Source organism: Equus asinus, chromosome 21 (assembly GCF_041296235.1).
Source record: "Equus asinus isolate D_3611 breed Donkey chromosome 21, EquAss-T2T_v2, whole genome shotgun sequence".
NCBI lineage: Eukaryota > Metazoa > Chordata > Mammalia > Perissodactyla > Equidae > Equus > Equus asinus.
Window position 1 is genome coordinate 93,372,057 of NC_091810.1, and position 19,527 is coordinate 93,391,583.

The following is a 19,527-nucleotide window of genomic DNA, read 5'->3' on the forward strand; positions in this document are numbered from 1 at the left end:
TTCATTTAGCACTATGTTTTCTATATTTGTTCATATTGATACTTTCAATAGTTTATTCGTGTTAACTGCTATGTATATTCAATATATCACAATTTTTATCCTTTCCTCTTTTAATATGTTGCATATACCTTTTGACTATTGCAAGTAATACTCCAAAGGGTGTTGTTAGTGAAGGTCTCTGTATGCATATTTATGAGCATTCTCTAGGGCTTATATCTAAGAGTAGGGATCTTCCATTATACTAGATAGAGTCAAATTGCTCTCATTGTGGTATACCAATTTATATTGCCATCAGCAGGATATGAATTTCTATTTCCCCTCACCCTCAATAATACTTAATATTTTCAGATTTTTGATGAGTATGAGATGCTCATTTTGAATAATCTCATTTTTTAATTTTTAGTTTCCTATCAGTGAAGCTGAGCATTTTTTCATATGCTTGTTAGCCACTCAGATTCTAACTCTGTGAATCAATTTGCTCCTGTCTCCTGTCCATTTTCCAACTAATCTTTCTTTTTTCTTATTGATTTATAGAAATTTTCTGCATATTTAAAGTACTAATCTAATATGACTAATTAGTTATATTCTTCGAAAATAACTTCTCTCAATCTGCGGCTCATCCTTTCACCTTGCCTATGAAATATTTTGCCATATAAAACTTACATACTAAATTTATCAGGCAAAAACCTTTTCCTTTATGATTTGAGCTGTGTGGGTCTAGCCCACTGGTTTATAGTGTCAACTCTTTCATTTACCAAATGTCTATATATCCATGACAATATTTCTGGTTCTCCGTTCTGTTGTATTGGTCTGTTGTTTTATTCCTATGTCAATTGCCTTACCACTTTAATTACTGCCACCTTGTAGAAAGTCTTGATACTTGCTAACGCATATGCCCCAATCCGTGCTCTTATATTGTTTTTGCTATTCCTGTCCTATTATTCTTCAAATAAAGTTTAGGATTGACTTGTAAGTTTGCCTCCAAAAAAGACTTTTTAATATTTAGAGGACAAAAAAAATTTTCTTTTATATAATTATCTTTTTAGAATCAATAATATAAAGAATGCTAAAAATGCATATCAAAAAAAATTTTAAATAATAATTTATGTTGTTAAACCAACGGCTGCAGCTATCAGAATGTTAGATATCCTTCTACATGAAGTTCTTAGTAGGGGACATGGGGGCTGCTGGGCTGGGAAGAGTAGATGTGACTTCGCTTTTTTGAATCCCAACCTATGAAGAAGTCATAATAATTAAAATTGTCAATCCAGTGTGTTTCGTTAAAGAATTTTTTAATGAAAGGAAAGAGTTAAGGGCCGGCCCTGTGGCCAAGTGATTAAGTTTGTGCACTCCACTTCAGTGGCCCAGGGTTTGCCAGTTCGGATCCTGGGCATGGACCTATGCACTGCTCATCAAGCCATGCTGTGGCGACATCCCACACAGAAGAACTAGAATGACCTATAACTAGAATATACAACTATGTACTGAGGATTTGGGGAGGAAAAAAAAGAGGAAGATTGGCAACAGATGTTAGCTCAGGGCCAGTCCTCCTCAAAAAAAAGAAGAAAGAAAGAAAAGAATTAAGATATTTATGCTCTTCTGAGACGCTGTAGACAACACTTCGATATTGCACTCTTGATCATTGATTGAAAAAAACTTGAGTTTTCTTCTGAGCCAAGTGCATTTAAAAATAAATAAAATAAATTTCCTTCAATTCTCTACTGTTCAAAGAATTTGGATATTGTATTGGTCAGGGTTCCCCATAGAAACAGAATCAGTAGAATGTGTGCAGAGAGAGAGAGAGAAATTTATTTCAAGGAATTGGCTCAGGCAGTAGTTGGCTGGAAATCTGTAGGGTAGGAGGCAGGCTGGACCTGGGGAAGAATCAATGTTGCAGTCCCAGTCCAAAGGCACTCTGCGGGCAGGATTCCCTTTTCTTTAGGGAAGGTCAGTCTATATAAACCTTCAACTGAGTGGATGAGGCCCACCCCCAATATGGAGAGTCATCCGCTTTACTCAGAGTCTACTGACTTAAATGTTAATCTCACCTGAACAATACCTGCATAGCAACATCTATAAATGTTTGACCAAATATTTGGGTGCCAAGGCCTAGCCAAGCTGACGCATAAAATTAATCATCACAAACATTCCGAAGGCATTTCACAAAATTTATGAAACTGTAGTTAAAATATTTCAGGAAACACTTTCAGCAAGAAAAAAAACTTGACACTGACTATAACAGGATAAATTCTATAGTATAGACAAGTAAAGGAAAAATAGCTTGAATGAACGTATTTTCTGAACATTTTAGATTAAATACAAAAAGGAAAAAAATGACGAAATTTCCTATTTCACAGCATTCTAGTTTCTCCACATGGAGTTGGGGTTTTGGCTCCTGAGTTTTCAGGGACATAAGAAATGACTTTTCACTATTCCTAACGTTGCCAAAACGTTAGGGAGGCCATCCATACCAATACTTTTCCTAATAATTTTTTCAATTTGAACTAAATGTGTTTTTTTAAGCAAAATCTCCACTGAAAAATATTGACTATGTAAAAATACCATAAAGATTTTTTAATTTATATTGTATATGGAGCCTCTTTCCTGTTCTAGTATTTCAGAAACTAAATGTCTGTTGAAGACAAAGCTGGAATCAGCCATCCCATCCATACCACAAAAATTCAAATGGAAGCACAGTCGTATTGATGTTTGGCAATTATAGCTGCACTGTTTTACTGCTGGCATATTCTCCATGTATTTCTTCTTTAAAAGGAAATAGTTTGAAAAAATATATCCAGCGACTCCCTGCTTTTCCTGCCAATTTTCTAATTGACTATAAGTAGGCTCTCTTGGCTTGTGCCAGATTTCCAGACTATAAGGAATTGGATGAGCACTATTGTGCGTGGGGTGCGATGAGCGAGCCTTGCTTCTCCAGTCTCCCGAGGATGAGAAGGCTGGGTTTTTCTCCCCACTGTTATGTTGTGTGTTGGTATTAAGCAGACACACCCTGCGCATTTACAGGTAGCTGCTCAGGCTAAGGGCTTTCCACCCTCTTCGCTCTTTGCCCCAAGGAATGACATCCCATCAACAGGATTTTTTTAAGCACCATCTTGACCTTTCTGTGGACTCTCACTGTTTTACTTTGGACTGGATATTTTTCTTTTCTCTCTCTCTCTCTCTCTCTCTCTCTGTAATCTTTAAGATTTTTACTTTTATTTTCTTAATACTTCTCAATAGCTATTCTTATTCTAAGGTTTTTAACGTTCAGTTTTACTTTTATCACTTTCAATTCCTTTTCTTAATCCTTAACCCCCTCCACTTTTATATTCTAAACTTTCATAGCATGGGTTTTAGTCTTTTATGTTAAGCTTTTCTCTCTTTTACTGTGATATTTTTCATCTTTGATTCTTTATATCCTTTGTTTTAAATCATCTATTTATTGTAATTTTAGCTCCCACCCTTTTGTCTTTATTGGGACTTAATTGTCGGATTTAGATTACATTTGTTGTTTTAATTTCTTCTTACATCTCAAATTTTTGTTGTGATCTCCTCACAATACTTCACCATAACAGGTAGGAAGGAATCTTTCTGCTGCATGTGCCAGGAGTCCTCACTCAAAACGGCTGGAGCAACGTAAAGCTTTGGGTGGAATATATTAACTCAGATTACTCAAAATATCAACTTGCAGGCTTGGTTCCAGGCAGAGCTAAATTTCAAAAACTTTCATCGGGACCCAGTTCTCTCCAGGCTTCCTGTGGGTTGCTACAGCCTGGACAGGCTCCACCACGGCACCCACGGGAGACAAGACATCTACAGCAGCTTCAACCTGACGACATCCTTCCTCGTTCAAGTCCCTCAGAAGAGAGACAGCACCTCTCCTGCTCAGTCAGCTCCCTGAGTCTCACACCATCCAGGCTTTAAATCAACAAACGTGAAAGCTTTCATTCTAAAACTCAATGGAAATAGAGTGTGTACGAGCCAGGAGGGGGTGGTATCTGAGTTCTTCCATGGAGAGATGCTGTCTGTGCAACATAACCAGCCTGACGCCATCAGACCCATCGGCTCGAGTGAGTAACAAGCATCGGGATAAAGACAACAGGGGCATATCTGTAAGATACGGGAGACTCCTTGGAGGGTGCTGCTCAACGGCAGAGTCCTTCCAACACAAGGCAGAGACATGCATTTTTTTACTATGTATATTACCATTATTACCATTTTCTCATTGTCCCCGCTTTCATCTCTTCGAATATCAGGGGAAAGAATTGTGGCAGGCATTAGTGTGGACCAGCCACATTGATTGTACCTCATTTCATCAGACTCCTTCCTCCCAGGCCTAATTCAGTTCCAGGAAGGTGAGAGAGTTATTGTCCCACTCTCAAGCCACTGTTTGTACACATAGAATGTCTACAATTTCACAATTTTTGTGATGATTTTACAATTTTTCTTTTCTCAACACACCCAAGGATTAATCGTGTATGGGGAAATGAATGCTATATCCATAAACTCAACACTCATTGACTGACATGACTTCTTCCTCTTTTCTTCCTGTTTTGCTAGAATCCTTTCCTGATATCTTGGGGCTGATTTCTATTGTTTAATATGTACGTGAGGAATTACATCAAATGTCACTTGCCAAATCATTGTGCATCGCCTCTTGACTTAATGCTTTCCACAATTATAGAAATCCCAAACCCCAAGGTTCATCACTGAGCCAAAAACATGCCACATCTACATGACACAAAAGAGCTTAACCTTGAAAAGCATCACACCAAATGGAACCCCATTCCTTGCCAAAAGCTTTGCAGGCATCTGTCACAACATTTATCTCCCTTCAAGCAACAGCGTCAGCGGCTCATGTTGGATTCTAACATTCGAGCTTGGGTCCAAGTCTCTTCACTCCACCTTCTACAGATCTTGCTCCAAATGCATAGAATTGGCTTCCTCCTCTCTCTCAGCAAACCTCACCTTCTTTCCGTTACAAGGTTCCCTGGTTCGCCCTACAGCCATTATTTTTCCCACTGGTAAGAAACTCCTTTACATATATGGAATTGACATGTATCTTTCGGGGCTGTTTCTTAACTCAGTCTTCTGCTCCATTAGTATCATACGGTTTTAGTTACTTTAGTTTTAAATCATTTGAGTTTTTAAGTAATACATGCACATGGTATTTTTTTTAAAAGTTCAAAAGGGTATAGAGTGAAAAGTACACTTCCTTCCCACACCGCCCCCACCCCATGCTCCCCTTCCCCAGAGATGACTACTAAAGGCCAGCTTGTTCTGTTTTCTAAGACATGCTTCTTTATGTAAATAGAGAAGCAGACATTCAGTTTATTGAGAAATACCAACCAGGTGGAGTTTAAATTCTGGCAGCAGTATTTTTTCAAGCACTATATTCAACTGAGCTCTAAAGAATCTCCATGTCCTCCTACAGGACTTCTTGGGCAGCTCCTATAACTTTCTTGCCACTTTCGGTTAAATGTCATTTCAATCTTTTGAAACCTCCACTTCACATCAAATCTAAGTCTCCTCTGCTCTCTTCTTTCCAGTGAAGACCTGGCATTGCCTCAAGGCACTTGGAGCTGGGAAGAGGCTCCTTCTTCAGGTGGAGGAGGCAGGAGAGGGTCTGGTTCCTTCTCTGGATCAGGCATTTCTGATAACGAGTTTGGGGCGGGGGCAGGAGGAATAAGAGAAGCAGAGACCTTCTAACATTACTGGCAGCCTGTGGGTGTTTGGGAGGCTCCCTTCGACTTGCTCTGGCACCGTCTGGTTCCACCTACTGCTGGGAGTCTCTGCCAATGCGGAGGACTCCCCACGGGTGGGATGACTGTCTTGGAATGGGCCCCGCTTCACCATGCCTTCTCCATTGTTGAGAGCCACCTCCCTTCAGCCTCACTAAAAAGCCTAGGTCCCTGTTATGGGTTGAACTGTGTCCCCCTAAAATTCATTTATTGCAGCACAAAATTCCAGCACCTCAGAATGTGACTATAATTGGAGATAGGGTCTTTAAAGAGGTGATTAAGTTAAAATGAAGCCGTTAGGGTGGACCCTAATCCAATCTGCCTGGTGTCCCATTAAGAAGAGGAAATCTAAACACACAAAGAGACACCAGAGCTGCACACACACAGGGGAAAGATCACGTGAGGACACAGCAAGAAGGCAGCCATCTGCGAACCAAGGAGAGAGGCCTCAGGAGAAACCAAACTTGCCCACACCTTGATCTTGGACTTGTAGTCTTTATAACTGTGAGAAAATAAGTTTCTGTTGTTTAAGCCTCCCAGCCTGCAGTACTTTATTATAGCAGCCCTAGGAAACTAGTACAGTCTCCAAACCCTATACACACACTTGGACCAGAGGCTGCCTGGACAGCCTCATGGCCTGTATCTCAAGCCTCTCCTTCACGCTCTTTTACATGCAGATCCATTACTCTATGAAGTCACCTTCCATTTTTCCAAAGGACATGGGGAGCTGCAGCTGGGGCTACCCACTTCCTCTTCCCATGCAAACCACCCCTTCCCTATTGACCTCTCTGCAGTGGTTGACCCTCGCCAGCCTCCTACTTGCAGAAATCCCCAGATAAGAAGTAGTCCCCGGGTTCAGATTACCTCCAAACCAGGGAGCACCTGTCAAGCCCTCCCAAGTAGTCAACTCCACTCCGGTGGTAACACCACAGTGAGCCTCCAGATGGACCCGCATCCAGCCAGGAAAGGAAGTGTCAGCCACCCCTGCTGCCTTCTTATAGCAGCCCCGTCCCTGTGAGTGAGATTTTTGGAGCCCCTTCACTATATCTTGGGAGCCAGAACCTTGGCCAGTGCACTTATTCCCTGATCTTTTCATATAAGAATGTGTGGACAGAGCTGATGGTTGAGTGACAGCACCAGTTCAGCACCTCTTAGCAAGCCCAAGGGCAAGTGCCTGACTTAACTGTTGGCAGCTCTCTTCAGCATGTGGGAACTGAACACCTCTTTGTTCTCAGCTTTGAGCCTTACTCACCAGTTTGGGAGAAATTGGAAAAGTACAACTCCACATACATATATATATTCCCCAACTTTTTACTCACAGGTGCAAAGAAAATGTAGTTTGTTCTGACTCTATCTGACGTGGTCTTCAACATCAGCCGTCTCCTTGTAGGAAGTAGTGGAACGTGAATCAACCTTAGTCCTATCTGGTTTGACACTTCGTCCAACCCCTTAAATCGCCCCTTTCAGGAAATGTTCAATCTCTTGGGATAACTGCTCAGTCTTTTGCTACAATAAACAATGTTCAGTAGCTATCAGGGTTTACGTTACCTTGTGCACATGTGTAAGTGTGTCATAGAATAAATTCCAAGAAGTGGAATTGCTTGGTCAAATGCCATTCAATAAATTCAAAAAGTATTCAATAAACATTTATAAATACGTATTTATTTGACAGCTTGCCAGGCACTGTCAATGATTGAAACAGAAAAATAAATTTCTCCGTTGAGGAGCTTACCATCTCATGGAAAGAAACAGACAAAACCACAATAAATGAGGCAGTCATATAGCAGGTTAGAAGATAATAGCTACAGAAATACGTGCAGAAGAGTAAGAGGGAATGCGATCAGGCGGCTGCAGTTTTAAATCGAGTGGTCAGCGAAGGCCTCGCTGAGAAGGCGCTATTTCAGCAAAGACCTGAAGGAGGGAAGGGATTTGGCCTGCAGTCCCTGACACGTGCAAGGAAAAGCACGTAGGCCAGTGTGGCTGGAGCAGAGGGAGAAAGAAGGACAGACTAAGAGATGAGATCAAAGAGGTGCTGGGCCAAGTTATGGAGGGCCCTGGAGCCCATTATGGGGATTTTGGCTTTTGCTCTTAATGAAATGAGAAGCCAATGGAAGGATTTGAGCAAGCCATGTGACACGATCTGGCTTTTGTTTTAAAATACGTACTCTGAGGCAGGGACACCAAGAAGAGGCTACTGCGGCGGTGCAGCTGAGATGCGGCAGCTCAGACCTGGGCGGCAGCAGTGGGCGTGCGAAAATGTGGTCAGCGTCCAGCTGTACTTCAAAGGTATGTGACAGCGGTTGCCAAACTGCCCTCCACGGTGCTTGCCCCAGGTGATCCTCCCTCCACAAAGGACACTTCCTGTCGCCGGAGCCCTGGCCATGGCAGCAGGCTCTCCCACCCCTGAGGCTTCGCCCAGTGCTAAGGAAAAAGCAGCAGCCCGTTGTTTTAACTGGATTTGTGTTCTTCCACTTGTGAGTGAGGATGAGTATTTTTCACATGTTTATAAATTATTTGTGTTTCTTTTAACCTGTTCACCTCCTTGCTCATTTTTCTAGTGGGTTGGTGATCTTATATAAATTGATTTGTCAGAACTCTCTACATATTAAGGAAATTAGCTGTTTATCTATCCTTTCTCTGTTTGTCATTTTCCCTTGACTTTTTCTATAATATTTTCCCATGTAGACATTTTTACTTTTTATACTTAAAATTACTGACCTTTTATTTATTTATTTATTTTAAAGATTGGTCCTAAGCCAACATCTATTGCTAGTGTTTTGGGTTTTTTTTTCTCCCCAAAGCCCCAGTACCTAGTTGCATATTCTAGTTGTAGATCCTTCTAGTTCTGCTCTGTAGGACGCCGCCTCACCATGGCCTGATGAGCGGTGCCATGTCCACACCCAGGATCTGAACCAGTGAAACCCCGGGCCACGAACTCAACGGGCCCAAGCGCGCAAACTTAACCACTCGGCCACAGGGCTGGCCTCTGATCTTTTCTTTTAAAATAACTTCTTCAGGAAAGCATTTCTTGTCCACTAATGCTCCCTTTCTCAAAGTCTGTTCAGAGTGCAGCGGTCTCTAAGTCTCCAAAAGAATGATGCCAGTGGTGAGAAAGTCTAGAAAGAGCTGCAACCCTATCCTCTCCCTAGAGACTCACGATGCACCTGAGCACGTAAAGAAAAACCTTCCAGTAAAGAAATGCATTCAGTCTGCTAACCCTGTGTTTCTCAAATTTCCTGAATGACAACCCTCTGCCATCTCCCCACCTGCCTTTTATTCCCTGTTAAATCCCATGGGACTGGTTTTACTCAGAACATGGTTTGAAAAATGTTGCATTAAGTGTTCTAAAATCTATCCCGGTGTCAATCCAGCACAGCTGTGTTCCCAGGTGACATTTTCTTGCCTACTCCCTCCCTCCCTCCACATTGCCGGGACCACCTCCCCGACCCAGACCCTTGTCACCCCACAACGGGCAGGGCCTTACGGCACGTGTGTGGTGTACCAGCCTTACTCTTGATTTCATCTGACCTTTCCAAACTCTCTCATTTTTCTTCTGTCCTGCTCTCCTCATTCATTTATTTTTTTAATTTTATTTATCTCATTATTTTGCATTTATACATGCATATATTTGAGACCCTCTCTTAAATCCTTTCTGGAATAAGGCAGGGAATAAGTAAATATAGACAAATTAATTTTATCTATGTACCAGAAATATTGGGCTGGCATGTGAAGTGCAGAGGATATAAGGATAAGTCCCTTGAAAGGGAGGAAGCTACTGAAGTGAGGCTGCTGGGTGAGGACAGAGTGGAGTAAGGCTTCCTGACCTCAGCAGCATGCCAAGGCCCAGGAATCCCATAGCCCTCAATAGCAATTGCCCCCTCTTGTCCTCATCTGTCACACGGTGGATGGGGTCCACCAGAAGTCCTGCCAGGACCTCAGCTGTGGGTCAGTAGGAATTGAGAGAAAATTGGGATTGGAGGGGACCAGGGCTAAGGGAATTGACCCAGATTAGGGCTGGTCCTCAAGGAGGTCTGGCAAGGTGCCGAATGAAAGCACCCAGAGGAGATCTGATTGAGGGGCACAGAGAGGGAGGGGGGATAGCCACCATTGGTCAGGGGATGGCCAGATCAGTTTAAAATAGGACTTCAGAGTGGCACAGTTTTCAGAGAAAAGGAGAGGCAACTCAGGAGAGGCAGAGAGTGGCGAGGTTAAGAGCAGGAACTTTGGTGGCACATTAACTCGATTCAAATCCTAGTTCTGCCACTGACTGGCCGTGTGACTACCGGCACTTACCCTCTCTGGGCCTTAGTTTCCTCATCCTTGGAAAAAGAGTTAACAGCGAGCGTAAGATTCAGTGAGCTAGCATCCATCAAGAGCTTAGAACAGCATGAGGCATAAAGTAAGGACCAAGGAGAGGAACCCAGCAAGAAACAGTTTAGGCTCAAGAGAAAGCAAATGGCAACCAGTGGAACAGAAGAACGCCAATGCTCCATGTTTTGCTTGTTTGTTTGTTTTAGAATGCTCAGCAAGTTGAGAGAAAAGTCCTAAGTTTAAGCACAGTAGGATACAACCAATCCAATCTAATCATTTCACTTCAGCCAGAGGCCTAGGACCAAAGGAAGAAAAATAAACCTCTTAAACATTAACTCAGCCTCAGAGCCACAGCTTTCCAAAATGTCACCTTTTTGCAAATTGGGTGCAGGGTGGGGGACCCCTTCCCCAAGATATTTCCTAGTGATTTGCTAGGAAATTATTGTAACAAATATACAAATCTACAATGGCTCTTACAGGAATGGCGTTTCCAGCATTGTGCAGTCCGAATTCTGCACAACCATACACATCAGCCTTCGGCTCTGGCTGAAAGTTTGTTTCCTTGTCTTTACATAATATGTTGCACATTCTTTATTGTGAAAGGTTTTAAAAAACAAGAAAAAGGAGAATGGTACAAACCATGTTAATTTTTCTTCCTGTTGTGGTAGACTGGAATATTTTAATCCTTATCAGATTTTAAAATAAATTTCTGAAAATCTGTTTCACATGAGATGTGACTACTTACAAATGCGATTTTAAAAAAAAGAGTTCAAAAAGTTCAAGTTGTTTAAAATAAAGAATACTTCATTCTAACAGGTGTGTGTTGATATCTCATTGTGGTTTTGGTTTGCATTTCCCTGATGATTAATGATGTTGAGCACTTATCCATGTGCCTCTTGGCCATCTGTGTGTCTTCTCTGGAAAAATGTCTATTCAGATCCTCTGCCTATATTTTAATCGATTTTTTTTATTTGCTAGTGAATTGTATGAGTTCTTTACAATATGATCTAACGTTGGAAAAGCTGTGTTAGTAACTCCTTTATTTTGAAATAAACTTCTGGAGAGGTTTAACAAAACCTAAAAGGCTTTTTAAAAAACATTTCTGCAACAATCGAGGTCCACAGAAGTCTGTGACCAGGCTTGAAGCAGTTTGGCTGAAACAAACGCAAACTGAACTTCTGGTTTGGGCAGGGCTTTTCCCCCCAAATTATGTCCCTTTCATGACAAAATAGAAAACCTCTTTGTTTCATGCATCCAGCTGCGCGTCCAGGGGCGTGCGTTCTGGTTTGGTCTTGGCTAAATGCAGAGAAACACGTGGACCTGTTTCAAGTCTACGCTGCCGCCTCGTCACGAATTCATCACCACGCTGTCACAAATGTCCTCCTACAGTGCCTTTCAGTGCCTGTGGTACCAAAAGAAAGGAGCCAGTATTGTTTATGAAATGGCTGTGAAACAGATATTTGATTCCTTTTTTTCCCTCCAAATCTGTTATAAGCAACGGAAGCAAAGGAAAGAGAAATTAAAAAAAAGAAGGGCAGTCACTTCAATGGTGTCAAACAGAACAGAAGGAAAAGAGAGAGAGAAATAGAAGGAAAGAGCTGAAAGAGAGAAGAAGAAAGGTAGAGAAAAGGAAAGAAGGAGAAAAAACCTCAGCTGTCCAGCCATATACCGAGAATGTGAATGGATCCTAATTTGGAGGAAGTTGTTTTTACTTTTTTACCTTCAATAATAATGTTTATATTCTGTTAAGCTGTGGTCTCTATTTTTACTGTAGTGTAAGCCCAATATTCACCTGAGATGTTCTTTCCCAGAGTTATACTGTTTAGATTTCTATCAGAACCTCTAGGTCACCAAGGCAGGAGGTAAGTTGGAATCTGTCTTGGAGAAACAAGAACGTCTCTCCACCTTTTTTTTTTTTTTTTCGCCAATCTTCCTCATTTTTAGCTTGAGGAAGATTCACCCTGAGCTAACATCTGTGCCAATCTTCCTCTACTTCATATGTGGGTCGCTGCCACAGCATGGCTGATGGGTGGAGGATGTCTACACTGGGGATCTGAACCCACGAACCCAGGCCGCCAAGTGGAGCACACAAACTTAACCACTAAGCCACGGACGGGCGGGCAGCCCCTCTCCATCTTGCTCTACTCCCGGGGCCTGGACCAGAAGGAGCAAGGTAAGCACTCAGGATGCAAAGCTTAAGGAGGTGCTCACTCTCAGGCACCAGCTCTACACCCACAGGAGCCTGACAGCAGGTGCCTCCTTAAGCTTAGCCGCCTAGATGCCTCGAGTGCCTCACCCTAGTCCCGCCCTGCCACCTGCTCCAGCACAGGTGCTTCTCTGCCCTGGCAGGAATCCCAGGGCTCCCTCTCTTACTTCCATCTAAAAGCCAGGGGCTGTGGCTCCTCTCCCGTCTGACTCTCACCCTACGCCTCCACTCCTCCCACACCATCCAAGCCTTGCTCTCTCCTCCCTCAGCGAAGCAGCTTCTGTCCTCAAGAACCTATGGCTGGGTTTTAAACCGTCCACCGAAAACGTTAGAGGTTAATACGTGGTTCTGGGCCTTGTTACAAGAAAAATCAGTCAAAGAAATTTTGTTTGTTATGCTATGAAACTGTGAAACCACGTTTAGTGACATCACGCCTTGCAAACCATCCCACGGTTCTATCCAAAACAGATCTTTATCTAAGGATGAAATGAAGGCAAGAAAATGGGCCTTTCTCGTTGGTTCTAGATGAGATTACTTCATTATTAGTGTAGATTCCTGACTGAGGTTTGCTAGGAAATGGCCATGGCACAGAACCACCTGCTGGCGGCTGGCTGTTGAAGAGCCAGCCTTTCTCCCCACCCCACTTCGTTCCTCCCCTTCAGATAGCCGCGCTGCACTGGGCCTCCCTTAAGGAGAGAGGTACGTCACGTCCCACAGGGGTGCTGAAAAACACAGCTTTTGCTGGACACTCCAGGGAGAACAAGATGACTTATGTCAAAGCAACAGGCCCCAGTGAAGACCTGCAGCCTCGGTGGCAGGTGGGTCAGAGGGTCGTCTTCAGCTCCCGCCATGTCCCCACCGTGGGCACTTCCTCTAGAAGCAGCCTCTGGATCCTGAACACAATTCTTCCTTTGATTCTTTTGATGACAGAGCAACAGCAAAATGCTGTGGCAATCAAAACTGCCTGAAAACAGCGTATTAACTGTTCAGATCTGTAATTGAGTTAATCACGGAACTGCTGGCACGTGCTCTCCACCATTCTTCATAGATGAGTTCTTGACACTGAGTCCCTGAGACTTCACTCCTTCTCACCTCGAGCCCCTCTCTCAGACAGGACTCGGGATTCACAGGAGTGACTTCCATGTGGGATGAGGGTAGGAAGGAAGACAGGGCAGACATTTATAAACACCTGCTCATTTAATTTTGCCAAGACCCTGCCAGACACATCCCAGTGTCATCACTCCGCAAATGAAACTGATGCTCAGAGAAGTTCAGCGGCTTTCCTACGGTCACTCAGTTAAGGCAAGGTGGAGTTAGAAGTGGAACCCATGGCTAATCTTGATAGACTTCACACTCTTTCCCCCTCTTCACCCTCCTGCCCTCATGTTTCCTCCCATAATGCAACGCGACCAATACTCTCTACAAGAGGAATGTGCTCTCTGTCGACAGCTTGCTTTATTTATAAGAGCTGGGTCTTGGCCTTCCTTTTCTAAGCTCCAATCATCGGAAACTAATGCTGAACAAATCTTCTGAGGCTGCCTCATGCAATCCCTTTAACTTGTGATGAGAAAACTGAAGTGCAGTGATTAAGTTACGGTGCCTCTAGCGAGCCGTGGAGACAGGGCGGGGAGCAGGACCAGCGCCGACCCCCCTGCAGTGTGTTGTACCTCACAGAGCCACCAAGACTGTGCAACGAGAAGCCTGTGTCCTAGACCTGGGGAGCCAATTCTCTCAAGACACCAACTTTTCTGGGGACACGCAGCTAAGTGGTGTTGGGAGTGACGGTGAGGGCAGCCCCCACCCACGTCAGTTGTGTGTGACCCTGGAGTTCACTGTTTCTTTTCAGCAGAGCAGTTCTGGTCATCAAAACCCATTGGGAGAACAGATAGTAGAGAGCACAAGAAAAATTCTCCAGCGCTTTTCCAGGCTGATTCCTGCTCTTCTCCCAGGACTTCCTAGTCCTCTCATCCTCCAGCAGTTACAGAGCTCTCCACAGCAGTCCCAGAGCTAGACCACTCCTCAAGTCGCCACCACTACCACCCTCCACTCCTCATAACCACATTCTCATGTGGCCCTTGGTCTGAGTCCACAGCCCATATACACCAGCCCCATCCCTCACACCCTCCACATGGACTCACCTGCTCCCAGTTCCAAGCCAATATTCATGCCACAGCTCCCGGAGGTCTGCCTCCTCCCTACTGTATCCCCTGCCCCCAGTTCCGGTAAGCCAGGGGTTGCAATCGAAAATGTCTTCAGGAGCCAGGAAGGTATGAGAAATGTGTGAAGTGCTGGGTGTGCAATGATAGGGAATGGTGGGGAATAGAGCAAAGTAAAAAGTGCCAGCCCCACCTAAATAAAGGCAAATTTTTTTTAAATTTAAAGCATTCTGCTGTTCACACAAAGTACTTTCCCAGCCTGGATTCAGCGGCACCAGTTTCCAACCCATCTCTACTCCAATCTGTAGGCATTACTTTCTGCAAGTCCCAAATCAAAGTCAAACTTATGTCTCCAGTGTTTCTTTACTAACCACCTCTCCTTTACGTCCCCATAATAGTACATAGACTTTGTACCACACTATCTGACTTTTGTATTTCATACACCTTGAGGGAAAGAACCATTTACCTATGGTTTATACCTCAACTTTCTATCAGCCCCTGCCTCAAACTTAGTTAACAAGAAACTCCAAGAATATACAGTGTATAGTGTACAAATCTTATAAAAGAACGCTTATTTGGTGCAATTCCTATTCGTAAGTGTGTCGATTTTTGTCACTGGCATCTTCAGAAACTCCTAACAACGGAGCAGAAGTTAATTTTCGGCATCCCCATAGTTCAGAGGATAGGGAAACATTCTGTTGTTAATTTGCACTAATACAAATAAACCATATGGCCTTCTGAATGACAGAGTCACTGTGACACCCAGCCAGCTAGGCCTGGACCATTTCTCGCTTCTCCCAGAAAGCTGTCAACACGGGAAGTCAACCTTATGGCCCACAAGTCCTGTCATCTGCTGCCCTCTAGTGGACAGAATAGATAACGGACAGTGTGCTCCAGAATCCCAAGCTCCCTGAGACCCAGCTCCAGAAGACAGTCAACAGTCACCTAGGAAAATCGTCCCTTCCTCTGGGGGGTAGAGTTGGAGTGATTGCAATAAAAACAGGAAAAGTTACAGAGGAATCAAGCTACAGTTTTCTATTGTGGAAGGCAAAGTTCGTGTCGAATTAAAATAAGTCGGATTCAATAACTCATTGGTGAGATATAAAACAGCCAGTGAGGCTGGGAGACACCAGGATGCGGTCTTCACAGCATGCAACAAAAATGTCATTTTTTAAAAATAACTTTTAGGGGTGTTTTTTCCTCCAATATAAAAGTATATAAACTTTATTGTACAAGTTTTTCTCCTTTACACAAGAATGTGTTCATCTTAGGAAGTACAGATAGGCAACAGAATAAAAAGGAAATCACCCAGAAACCACCCTCCCTTGCAGGAATACCACTGGCGATATTGTGAGTAAGCCATTCTAGCAGTTACTGAATGCATATGTAAACACGTGATTTTGTTTTAACAAATTTAGGATGACATCTTGCATCCAGTTTCACAACTGCCTTCTCTGCTGCCTCATTCTGAGGTCACAAAAGGTATGTGTTTTCTGACATCATTCCTTACCTGTGTGTTTCAGCTGCTCTGACGGTGGGCTTGTGCATGCGCTATGACAGACCAAGTCATCTGCTCAAGTCATCTGCTTTCCTCGCCTGGAGCCCTCTCTCCTCCAACGTGTCCAGCTGGCTTAGGCAAGTGACCAATCATAGCATATCATTGTATTTTCCATATGGTAGTTAAAATAATAAATCTGAGCATATGGAAAATAAATTTAACAGTAATACTGTCTAAGGTAACTGTATTCATCGTGGTGTGTTGTTTAATTGCTTTAAGATCCACTACCATACTGGATTTGCGGACATGGCATTTTTATTGCTTTAATAAACGTATTTCTTAAATTACATCCATATGAAAGATTTTTTTCCCAAAAAATATGAGAGATATTCACCTTTCTCAAACCAAAATTTCACATGCAACCAACCTGCACTTATCTTAGAAACGAAACACGACCATCATTTCTCTCGGCATGGGCAGCTTGTCCCCATGTTGTAAACGCAAGGAAGAGAACAGCATCTACTCAAGGGAAAGCTCTGATGCTGGGAATGGAAGACGGCATGACCAGATTTAATGTTAACGCAAAACTAAAAACGCCAGGATGGTACCTAAGGGAGGGTGATGGGAACGTATTGTTTCCTTATAATGATTTTAAATGGAAATTACAATTCAATCACAAATGAAAGTAAATTGTAGACAGTGAGGCGAACAAATCTGTCTCACTCGGATTCACGGTGATTATCAGATTAGCACCGCGTCCACTGCCATCTTCTCGGTCTCCCTCACCTCACCGCCTGAACTGCAGTTTCACGGGGACTGCCATGGGGCAGCTCATCGGCGCTGTATTTTAGCGGGGCTTCTATCCTCCCTGTTTTTCCTTTTCGTTGCTTGGCAAGGTAGAGAAGGAAAGAGCATTAGAAGAGTGAGAACTTGTGCCTGCACCTGTTTTAAAAGTTGTGCAACCCCAGTCAAAGGCCAACCATCTGGCTCCAGGCGGCCTCCCACCTGTCTCCCTGCACTTTCCTCTCACCAACTCCACTCCAGCCACGCTGGTCTTCTTGCTGTTTCTCCACACACCAAGCACACTTATAGCGCAGGGCCTTTGCACCTGTTATTCCTTCTGCTAGAACACCCTTCCCGCTACATCTGCAAAGTTTACTGCGCCACTTCATTAGGGTCTAAGTTCATCTGTCCCCTCCTTGGAGATGTTGATCTTCCCCACTGACCCTTCCTACGACAGCACCTCCTGTCACTCTCTACTCCCTCACTCTGCTTTGTTTTCTCTTCCCAAAACATCAATCACGACCTGACATATTATATACCCACTTTGTGCTTCTTTGTTGAATGGACCCAGTATCACTCAGGGAATTCTGACCAGGAAGGGCCAGCACAGGTCTGTGAGGACATTATGTTGAGAGCTCACCAGGAGATGCTGACACACACCCTGGTTAAGAACCACTGGCTTGATTGATAGTATAGTTTTTGGGGTCAGATGGTCCAGATCAAAGTTCCAGCTTGGCAAGCGTGGGACATTACAGCTGTAGGCTCAGTCAGAAACACGGTGGCAATGATACCCATCTCCCCAGATCGTGCTGGAGATAACACCAGCGAATGGATTGGAGACAAGCCCCTGAACTAGAACATGCCTAATAAATATTAGCTATTAGTGCTCTATTTCTTCTCTGAAGGTGAACTCCTTATATTTTTGGGAAAGAAAAAATTTTAAATAACAAAAAAATCTATTTTTAATTAGAACCGCAGACAATCTCTCTGAATCAGATGGTTGCTTTCCTGTAAACTGTAGATGGTACGTCCATCTTTATCCCTGAAGCCAGTGCAAAAGAGAAATGAATAGAATTCGGCCAATACCTGTAGCCAATGCAAATAATTCCATATTCTGAAATTCAAAATTGCAGGCAGTGATTTTTCCTGCATTGCCCCAGAGTGGCATCGGTGAAGAGGCGGGCTCCTCCCCACACCCAGGCTCAGTGTCCCCAAACGGCACCCTTCTTTCTGACCCCTGGCAGGGGTGGCGGCAGCGGGAGCACGGGGATGACGGCCAGGTGGAGATGGTGGAGGAGCCACCTGGACAGGCCAGGAGACAGCACCTCAGGAAGCAGCAAGTGGAAAATGGGCAATTTGGAAGCATTCGCTCTAGTCACAGCAGAGGCCAGTGTGATCTCCGAGGGGCTGGGTCCTGTGTCATAAAAAGCAATTGGTGACTTGAGGAGGCTCGACTGGGTGGCCGCCTGCACAGCCCAGAGGTCTCCTAACAAAAGTGGCTCTGTGGTAGGAATTAGTCCTCCGGAGACCTGGCGATGGCCACCGTTTATGTCAGGGATCGCAAGGAAAGGACTTAAGAACACACAGGCGGGGACATTTTGTTATTCATGTTTACAGAAATATTTGATAGATGTATTTCTGTTTACAAATGCCGCTTATCAGGTTTAATTGGATCAAGAGTGACACCTAGTGGACAAGCTCTGCTGAACTCTATTTTCTGTCCCCCGAAATCAAATTAATTGAGTTTATAAAAATTATTGCACAGTATAACCAAGGTGTCATAAAGCCAGAGTTTTTGAAAACTGCACCAGAAATCCTGGAATTTCAATCTCTATAAATAGATAGCAGCAGAAGAGGACTGACAGAAAGAACTAGTTTTTAAAATGTACAAGTGACAAAACTGATGAGGAAAGGAAACAGTAAAGTAAATCCGTGTTCCAAGCTTCTCAAGCCCAGGATGAAAATTCTCCATCAGATGTAGGGAGAATGATCCGAATTTGGGAATTTGTGAGCAGGACTTTGCAGATTGGAAGCCGGTTAAAAACATCTGCTACTCCCCTGGAAACCCTGCTGGGCGGCCTGGCCTCAGGCGCTTGGCCCCTTCGCTTTGTGGGGTCCGGAATGCTCTCTCGCCCTGAACCGTGAAGGTCTGAGTTCACACGCATCGGCTGACTCCGGGCAGGGCCGGCTGGATGCCCCTCGGGCTTCTAACCCCACATTCTTTTACCATTTTTTCTAATCCTAAAATCGGGGCCTATAACCTAACGCCTAGTCTGAACATGAAACAGAGCCTTGAACGCTGGACTGCCCCAGGACACCCAAGATCTCACCTGCTGTAACTACACAGGTGTGTATTTGCCCTTTTTGATTTTCGTGAAGAATTCATTCTGCTTCCTAACTGTCCTCTGGGATAACATTTTGCTTCCCCCCCCCCGGGAACAACCATTTGCTGTTATGGGGAGGAGGGTTTGCCCCGGCCCTCCGTGACGTGACGTTGCTGCGCTCTGGTGCCCTAGCGGTCTCTGAGCGCTCTGAGGTGCCTCACCCTCCCCACCCGCGCTTGCTGGGCTGCCTCCTCAAGGGACCCAGGGTTTCCAGCCCGGAGCGTTCCCACCCGGGCCTCCCCGCAGCTGCCTCCCGACACTCCTCTGAAACTCACTGGGTAAACCTCATGTGCCATGAAACAGCTCCCGCCCGAGCGTCTCCTCTCCCTGGAAACGTGCGCTTTATTACCCCCCGCCTGGGCTGCCCCGCGCTGCTGGGTTGCTCCCGCAGCACTGTCGAGCCCAATGGCATAATTCACTCCTGTTTGCTTAATTGGTTAAATCTGATTAA